We start from the raw sequence: 9799 nt of genomic DNA on the forward strand, positions 1-9799 counted from the left end.
CAACCACCACACCGATGATCATGCATGTCTAGGTAGCACAAATAATTTTGATATCATATAAACATGGCTGAAAAATCAATTTTACAAAAAATGTAACCCCAAAAAAGGGAGCATCGTGGCTCGACTATGTGACCTCGTGATCAATGTTAACTAAGATTACCACCGGGTTTCAAAAACACAACATATCCAAATGGGATAAATATTTTTCATGTTGTTATTCCTTCTTGTTCTATGTAAGAAAAAAAATTATATTTTTGTGTTTGTGATATTTAATAAATGTTTATGTGTTACAAAAAAGGTGTGTGACATTTAAAAAAAATGTTTAAACATTGTAAACCATATTTGTGTAATTAAAAATGATACGTTGCATTTTAAAAATATTCGTGCATTCCAAAAAAACTGGTCATGACATTTTTTAAATGCCTATACAATGTATAAAAATGTTTGTGTAGCTTAAAAATGTTTTGTACCATCCGAAAATGTTAAAAACATAGTTGAAAAAAGTTTCAAAACTTGTATTTGAAAAAAATGTTAATCATATGTTTCAAAAGTATTAAGCATATATTTTTTAAAATACTCCAAACATAGATGTATACTGGAGTATTTAATATATATATATATATGTATCATAACATAGATGTATACTGGAGTATTTAAAACATCAGAACATATGTGTATCATATGGAGTATATGTTTCAATACACATAAATTTCAAAACTTGTATTTGAAAAAATTGTTAATCTGGACATGTTGTGTTGATTAACATTTTTTTAAATACAAGTTTTTGAAACTTTTTAAAATGTCGCATACCTTTTTTTGTAACACATAAATATTTTTTGAATGTCACAAACACAAGAATATAGATTGTTTTCTTACATCTGGACGTGTTGTGTTCTCGGTGGTAATCTTAGTTAACCTTGACCACAAGGTCACATGGTCGAGCCACAGTGCTCATTTTTTCCGTGTTACATTTCTTATAAAATTTATTTTTAGTCAATGTTTATATGATACAGAAATTAGTCGTGCTATATAGACATGAATATTCAGTAGTCTGGTGGTTGTACACATGAGACTACTAGGGCACGTTGCAGCTTCAAAACCCCATATCGCTTGCTTTTTAATTTTATTTTTAAGGGCTTAATACGAAAATAAAAAAAGGCAAAGGCTTCTCTGCAGATTTAGATGCTACAGCGGATGACAGTGGGCCCTGGCCACACTGGAATGCCTCATAGGCCATGGATACGTTTGTGTACATGAAATGTGACCGTATATGAATGCTCGTGCAAGTTTGATGACCAAAAACACGTATTTTACAAGTTTGTGCACCAAACTGACCATCGCGTGCAAGTTCTATGACCTCTCGCTTTCAAATGGGATGCAGTGGGTGCAGCCCATTTCACACATGCTATATGTTCTTTAGAAATATGTAAAAAGTTTGTAAACTAATATCACAGTAAATAAATTTCTAGTATTTACATGTTATAAATATTATACGTACAAATGAAATGACTTATTAAAAAAACTCTTTCACTTTTTAAAAATATTTACTCATTTACATGTGGATTATATTGAAAACATTTAGTAAACACAAACTTATTAATTATTTAGTAAATGTACAAAACTTATACCTCGTGGCTTATATTTAAATTGTATAAAATTATGGATACAACATTTTTATTTATATTCACTTGTGATAACTTTCACTCGTAGCATATATTCTGAATTTCTATATAACTTAACTATAGTCACATGTATATATTTATAAAAACTATAATATTAAATAATGATGAATAGTTTTAAATTACACAAAATACTTAAACGACAAATTTATGAATTATAAACATGTGCATATAATTATACAAAGGACGCGACTAACGTCCTGCCGTGCGGTCTTTAGTAACAGATCCGCACGATTCCAATATTTCATCGATCTCTCTCGCTCAGAAGACCTCCTTTCTTTTCTTAAATGTGGCTGACGTGGATGAAAAAATAAGCGCATGCTGCACTTATGCCTAAAAAATGCATGCATGCATGTAGGATAGAATTGCTGACATCAGCAAAGATTCCATCAAATTTCAAAATTCAAAATATTTTCTAGCTCAAACCGTCGCTCTGATCAAAAAACTGTTTTCACATAAAAGATTCGTCGCGATGAGACCTTCGAAACTAGATCCCATGTTGGTATGTTTCGACGACTTTTTTTTCGGGTAAAAAGTTACCAGACATGTACTATGTAAGTTATCACAACTGCGACATATAAATTACCAAGCTGTTTTCATAGTAATTACCGGGTATGAAAAGATGGTCTTCCAGCTTTTTTTTCCATCTGCACATGCATATATGCACTAGATGACGAAACTATGATGACATTGTAGATTCTCCTTATTTTGAAATTTCAAAATGTTTTATAGCTCAAACCATCGTTTTGATCAAAAAATTGTTTTTCACATAAAATATTCATCACAACGAGAATTTCGAAACTAGATTCCACGTTGGTATGTTCCAATGACCTTTTCCAGATAAAAAATTACCACGCATGTGCAAGACAAGTTATCATGCTAGTTGAGCGTAAGTTATCGTGTTGTTTACACATAAATTACCTGGGCATAAAAAATGATTTCTTCAACATTCTCCACAAAAGCACATTCATGTGCCCCAGGAAATGAAAAATGCTAATGTCATGGAGGATCCCACCAGAACTCAAAAAGAAAAAAATGTTTTGTAACTCAAACAATCGCTCTGATACAAAAATCATTTTCACATAAAAATTTGTTGCGATGAGCCCTTCAAACTAGATCTCATGTTGCTATGTTTCGACAACTTCTTTCGGTTAAAAAGTTATCAAGCCTGGGTCATTAGCTCTGTTGTGTGTGTATTCCCATGCTATTCACACACGAGTTGCCGAAGGGTGTTTTTCAACAAGCCCCCCCCCTCCGGTCAAAAGTTATCACACCTAGACTAAGTAAGTTTTCAAGTCAGTTGTGCATATAATATAATGTTATTTAATCATGAGTTATTGGGTCAAAGTTATCACCGTGGTTGTACGCAAGTTATCTGGTCTGCGGTGCGTAAATTACCATGTTATTCACACAAAAATTATCGGAGACATGTTTCTTCAACTTTGTTTTCACAGGTCAAAAGTTATCAAATGTGTTGCACAAAAGTTATCAGGTCTACGGTGCATAATTACCATGCTATTCACACAGAAGTTATCGGGGATGAATTACAACAACCCCCACCCCCGCCAAAGTTATCATAGTGTTAGTACATAAGTTATCAGATGCGTGATGCGTAAATTATCATGCTCTTCACACAGAAGTTATCAGGGATATGTTTTCAACCCCCCCCATCAGGGGTAGGTTTCAACCAACTTTCCCCCCACGGTCGAAGTTATCACGGTATTTGTACGTAAGTTATCTGGTCCGCGGTTCCTATATTATAGTGCTACTTCCACAGAAATTACGAGGGTATACTACAACAATTTTTCCCCCGGGTCAAAAGTTATCATGGTGTTTGTACGCCTCATTGGCTCATCGAGAAATTGTTCTTCTTATCATTGTAGTGTTCAAAGGGGTACAACAAAGTGTATGTACCATGCGAAAGATACAATGAAGAAATGTAGCAAAAAATCATGATGAACTAATATCTTTTATACCTAATATTATGCATTTGTTTTCTTGTAAGTGTTCTTCATACTAAACGCAAGAAATTTGAGGTTAAATAGGCATCAACTTAAAAATACAAACACAGCAGCCGAGCCATTTGGCTATTAAAATGAAGAAAAAAATAGTAGGAAAAAGAAGGAAAATTAGGTGTAAAAAGGGAAAGAAGAAAAGGACACTTTATTATTCGCGCCACATTTTTTAAAGGTACAAAAACTACCTAATCTGAATGTAGTCACAACCTCAATTTAGTCCCGGTGGTAGGGGCAATTTGAGAGTGCCAATGAGGTACTGGGTTCGATTCCATTTTCTCCCAAATTTTTACTCTTTTCAGAAAGGAAAAGGGGAAGAGGGAAAAACAAGTCCCGAACGGGAGCGGGAGCAGGAATCACGGGACGTGCGAAGCGGGAGCGGGAATCACGGGACGACCGGGAATTACCTTAAAAATCGAAGCATGCAGATTATCTGTTCGATCCGAATCTAACGGCTTTTGAATCGTGCCACTGGTAGAAAAAGGGCCTATAGTCCCGGTTCGTAAGGGCCTTTAGTCCCGGTTCTGGAACCGGGACTAAAGTGTCGGTACTAATGCCTCTCCCCTTTAGTCTCGGTTCAATCCAGAACCGGGACAGATGGGCCTCCACGTGGCCTGTGTGCGGAGCCCAGGCAGGAGACCCTTTGGTCCCGGTTGGTGGCACCAACCGGGACCAATAGGCATCCACGCGTCAGCATTTTTGTGGCTGGGGTTTTTGTTTTTTTTGAAGGGGGAGGGGTTGGGGGTTTTGGGAGGTTAATTTAGGTGTTTCATATATTGTGTTAGGTAGCTATAATTAATAGAGAGAAGTGTCCTCTCTTATGTCCGTGCTTGGTCGACGCTACGTACTATACATACGTATAGAGAGGACTAGACACGCTAGCTAGCTAGTAAGCAAACGAAGGAAACAGAAGATCGTCATGAACATATATGCATACAGAGAGAAGTGATATCGACCATCTCTCCTTCTCCGAGAGATTGGTCGAACAACAAGTTCTCGTATATCTATCCGACACTACCGGCTACATATATACAATAATTATCTCTTACAAATATAATCATACGGACTCGTGGTCCACATAGTATTCTCCGTCTTCAGCGATCACGTGGTCAAGAAAGAATGCCGCCAATTCTTCTTAAATTGCTCGCATGCGAGCTGGTGCTAGGAGTTCATCCCGCTTCCGAAACATCTAATTTGAAGAAGGGGGTCAATACGTATATATATGAATGAATGAAACTCAACACAGATGATGGTAATAAAATAAAATTGTGAATGTTGTTATTTACGTACTTCATATTGTTCGTCAGAGTACCCGCCCCGCTCACAGGTCGTGTGGCGGATGGACTCGCAGACGTAGTATCCACAGAAATCATTCCCTTATTCCTGCCACAACCACTTTACAAGAAATAGAGGTCAATCAAACTGATAAGCAAGAATGCTAAATGGTATTGATGAAACTAGCGCTTGAATCACTAGCTAGGAGATGCGCGGAACATGCTACTATAGTACTTACTTTCGGGTGTCTAAATTCCAGCTCCTTCGGCAGTCCCGAAACTTTTCTGGTGAATTTTCTCCAAACCCTGCCGGACAAAGAAAACAATTACTTGATATCAGGAAATGAACAAAGTTGCTGATATGGTGGATAATGATCGATTTAACTTACTTCTTGAGGATTTCAGTCATGTCCGCATACTCCTGGGGATCTTTTCGTTTAGAGTCCAAGACAGTTACTACTCCCCGCTCAAGCCTAATCTCTAGGAGAATATAGTGGTACCTGCGCACGCATGCATAACTCATCAATTATATTACTATAACCTGGACTAATATATTATGGAAACCGAATATGCACAAGATAGTAACACTCACTTGAAGTTGTAAGGAAAGAGTATTATATCTTTGTTTTCATTTTTTTTGAATGATCGTAGCAAGTTGGCCTCGGTATCTTCAGGACGATGTTCAACCTCAGTTGCATCTATGAGATATGTGTTAACGAACCCAATATCACTGATTTGTCTTTTCTTCAATTCGGCGATCTTCAATCTGCATAATATAGTGAGGATAATTATAAATACATGCAATGAAAGAGATGAGCTATATAGAGAGACTTAATGACAGAAGTAGTAGTACTTACAGACAGTAGCAGGTGACCGTTGTTTTATCGAGGGCCAATTGATTGAAAAACTGATAGAACTCCTCAAATGGAATAGGCATCAGTTCAATTCCAACGAGGTCATGCTCCGGTTTAACTCTCGCATACAAAGTACTCCTCCCCCAGACTCTCTGCAGATTTTCAAGTACCAATCATGTAATCTTCGCATCATCGTTGTTAAAGATTTTTCATCTTTGACGAGAGGCTTCCCGTACTCGTATCTATGTATCTGCACCTCCATGGGATCATAATGTACATCGTCTGGCAGGTAATCGTCAACATTGCAATAACCGGGCACCATCCTCGGATCGACGATGTCGCTAGGCACCTTGAGCGGGGGGCACGATTTCTTCGCTTGTTCGCCGAGCTGGGCAATTTGTTTCCCAGCTGCTCGTCGTCCTTTCAGCCTTTGATCACTGATTGTACTTCCCGACCGCTCCGCTTCGGCCCATGTCTTTGCAATAATGCGCTCATAGTTGCCTTTCGGCGGAGACTTGGGTGGTTTTGCCAGGGCAGCCAGAGTGCGCTTCACTTTCACCAGATCTACCTTCTCCTCCGGAGGTGGATGTCTCTTTGCTTTCAACCCTTTAAACCAGTCATCCACTTCGGTTCGCATGATCTTCGCGTTCTCCTCCGGGGTCCTCTCGTATGGTAACTTCTGTGGACTCTTCAGATAAGGACCGAATCTGTATGTCCTCCTGCCTCTGGTTTTACTGCTAGACGCCGGCCGAGCAGACGGAGCGGTTGTCTTCTTTACTTGCTTACGAGGCGGAGGAGAAGGACTACGACGCGCCGGAGTAGCTGCCGGAGCGGCGACGGGTCTCTTCCGCCCTTGCTGACGAGGCGGAGAAGGAGGAGGCTGGCTGCTCGGGCGCGCCGGCGCAGGCGGAGAAGGAGGCAGAGTGCCGCCATGCGCCGGAGAAGGAGCCGGCCGAGGGCCCTGATCTTCACTCGCCGGAGGAGGAGGCGGTGGAGGAGGCGGAGTGCCCTAACTCGCCGGAGGAGGAGGAGGAGGCGGAGGCGTCCAGTTCAGAAGGTTGATGAGCTCCTTCCGCCATAGGCATGGAGTCTTCAGAGCAGACCCTACCCGAGTCTCCCCTTCACCGGTAGGGGGTGGTCAAGCTGGAGGTCCTCAAATCCCTCCGTTATTTCATCCACCATCACCCTAGCATATCCTTCTGGAATCGGCCGGCAGTGAAAAGTTGCGCCGGGTTCAGTAGGATAAACAGAGCCAACAGCCGCCTTGACCTTCAAATTCATCCATTGCGTCATAAGGTGGCAATTTTGAGACTCAGTGATAGCATCCACGGGATAGCTGGCAGGAGCCGTCAAGGCATGCTCCGGCTGAAGCAGCTCGGTGGAAGCCACGCTGCTTCTTCGCTGAGATGGCGGGGTAGCTTCAGGGGAAGCTTTGGCAGTACGTTTGCTGCGATTTGCTTCTCGTTCCTCTATCGCGTCTACCCTTGCTTGTAGCGCCTGCATTTGGGTCTGCTGCATTTTTTTCCTCCTCTCATGGGATTTGTAACCGCCTGCATCCGGAAACCCAACCTTCCACGGAATGAAGCCTGGCATGCCTCGTGTCCGTCCAGGGTGCTCAGGATTCCCGAGGGCCATTGTGAGCTTGTTGTTCTCTCTGTCTGGAAAGAACGTCCCTTCCTGCGCTGCTTTGATATACTACTTAAGCTTCCTGACTGGTATGTCCATTTGATCGTTCGTCCAAATGCACTTCCATGTTACAGGGTCCAAGGTTCCGCCAGCCCCGAAGAACCAAGTCCGGCAACGGTCTGGCCAGTTAATTGTCTCTGGTTTGATCCCTTTATCAACCAGATCATTCTCAGTCTTGGCCCACTTAGGCCGGGCTACGAGGTAGCCACCTGAACCCGTGCGATGGTGAAGCTTCTTCTTCGCAGCATTTTGCTTGTTTGTCGCCGACATCTTCTTACTCTTTTCCGATGTCTTGTGGGCCACAAATGCGGGCCAGTGATCTCTGATCTTCTCATATCTGCCCTTGAATTCTGGTGTCTCATTATTTTCGACAAACTTATTCAGCTCTTTCTTCCACCTCTTGAATAGTTCTGCCATCCTCTTAAGAGCAAAAGACTTGATTAATTGCTCTTTAACTGGGTTCTGTGGATTATCCTCTGGCGGTAGGGTGAAATTTGACTTCAGCTCAGTCCAAAGATCATTTTTTTGCATATCATTGACATAAGACACCTCAGGGTCTTCTTTACCCGGCTTAAACCATTGCTGGATGCTTATCGGGATCTTGTCCCTAACCAGAACCCCGCACTGAGCAACAAATGTGTTCTTTGTTCGGATGGGTTCAATCGGTTGGCCGTCGGGCGCGATTGCTATGATCTCAAACCTTTCATCCGAGCTCAACTTTTTCTTCGCGCCTCGTATCTTTACCGAAGTTGTGCTTGATCCGGAGGGCTAGAAAAAAGAACAAAGACTTAATTAATATGTGTACATACCAAAACAATGAATGCATCAATCGGCTAGTCAGCACAGGCTTAACTAATATATATACCTGGCCGGACTCGGTTCGGTCACCGGAGCCGTCATCATGGTCTCCTTCTTGCACCGGCATTGGGTCACTGGAGCCGTCCTCATGTTCTTCTTCTTGCACCGGCATTAGGTCACCGTAGCCAGCTTCTTCACCCTCTCCTTCCAGACCATCGGTGTCGTTGAGAAACAACGAGACGGCATCACTTCCTTCTGCGATTATGTCCCTCAACAACGCTTCTTTTGCTTCGTCTCGGGCGGTGTCCATAGTTTCTACAAATATTTACAACATAGCAATTATTATTCAAACATGACAGATGGATATATTAGTGGCAAACGTAGAACTAGCTACCTAATCATAGTAAGGAATCATATATATTAATTAGTGGCCTCGACGCTGCTTCTCTAGGGTTTGGGGTGGCCTCGACAACACTTCAAGGGTTTGGGGTGGCCTCGAGAACGCTTCAAGGAGGGGGTAATATCGACCCCCCCCCCCCGTGTTGAAGCTATCGGGAAGGGGTATATATCGACAACGACGACACTACATCTATGTCCCTCGACGACCCTCGTTCCCGATAAAAAAAAGAGGAAGAAGAAGAAAAAAAGAGGAGAAGAAAGAATAGAGGAGAAGAACTCCTCTAATCTTTCTTCTCCTCTTTTTTTTCTTCTTCCTCTTCTTTTTTTATCCTCTTCTTCCTCTCATGTTCGAGAGGATCGCCGAGGGGTCGGGAGGTTGCCTAGTGTCAAAGGATTCAACAAAACCATGTCTTCATCATTAGGCGAAAGTAACATGTGCATGATGGTACGAAGCTCTCCAAAGTTATTTTGGAACGGAGCCCTAGATATGATAATTCGCTTTTTGGTACAAAGTTCAGCAAGAACCTTCCAAATATCGTTATTTGGAAGGCCTTTGCTGAAATTCATACAAGAAGGCAAATTATCCTATCCGGGACACCATTCCAAAATAACTTTGGAGGACTTCGTCATGCCCTGGTTACTTCCGGCTAATGATGAAGCCATGGATTTCTTCAATACTTTGACACTAGGAAACCTCTCTCGACCCCTCGGCGATCCTCAACCCCTCGAACCCTCGACGACCCTGGAACCCTCGACCCATAGACGACCCTGAAATAAAAAGAGGAGAAGAAGAAAGGAATATCTAGAGAAGAAGATCGAAGAAAAAAAGAAGAAAAAAAAGAGGAGAAGAAGAAAGGAATAGAGGAGAAGAAGAGAAAATAGAATATATTCTATTTTCTCTTCTTCTCCTCTATTCCTTTCTTCTTCTCCTCTTCTTTTTTTTCTTTTTCTTATTTATTTTTCCCCTTCTTCCTCTCCTCTTCTTCTCCTTTCTTCCTCTTCTTATTTTCCTTTTTCCTCTCCTTCTTTTTCTTCTTCTTCCTTCTTTCTAGCTAGATATATAAAACTTTTCTAAAAATGTAACTTTTGCATAT

Source organism: Triticum urartu, chromosome 2, assembly GCF_003073215.2.
Source record: "Triticum urartu cultivar G1812 chromosome 2, Tu2.1, whole genome shotgun sequence".
In the NCBI taxonomy this organism is placed as follows: domain Eukaryota; kingdom Viridiplantae; phylum Streptophyta; class Magnoliopsida; order Poales; family Poaceae; genus Triticum; species Triticum urartu.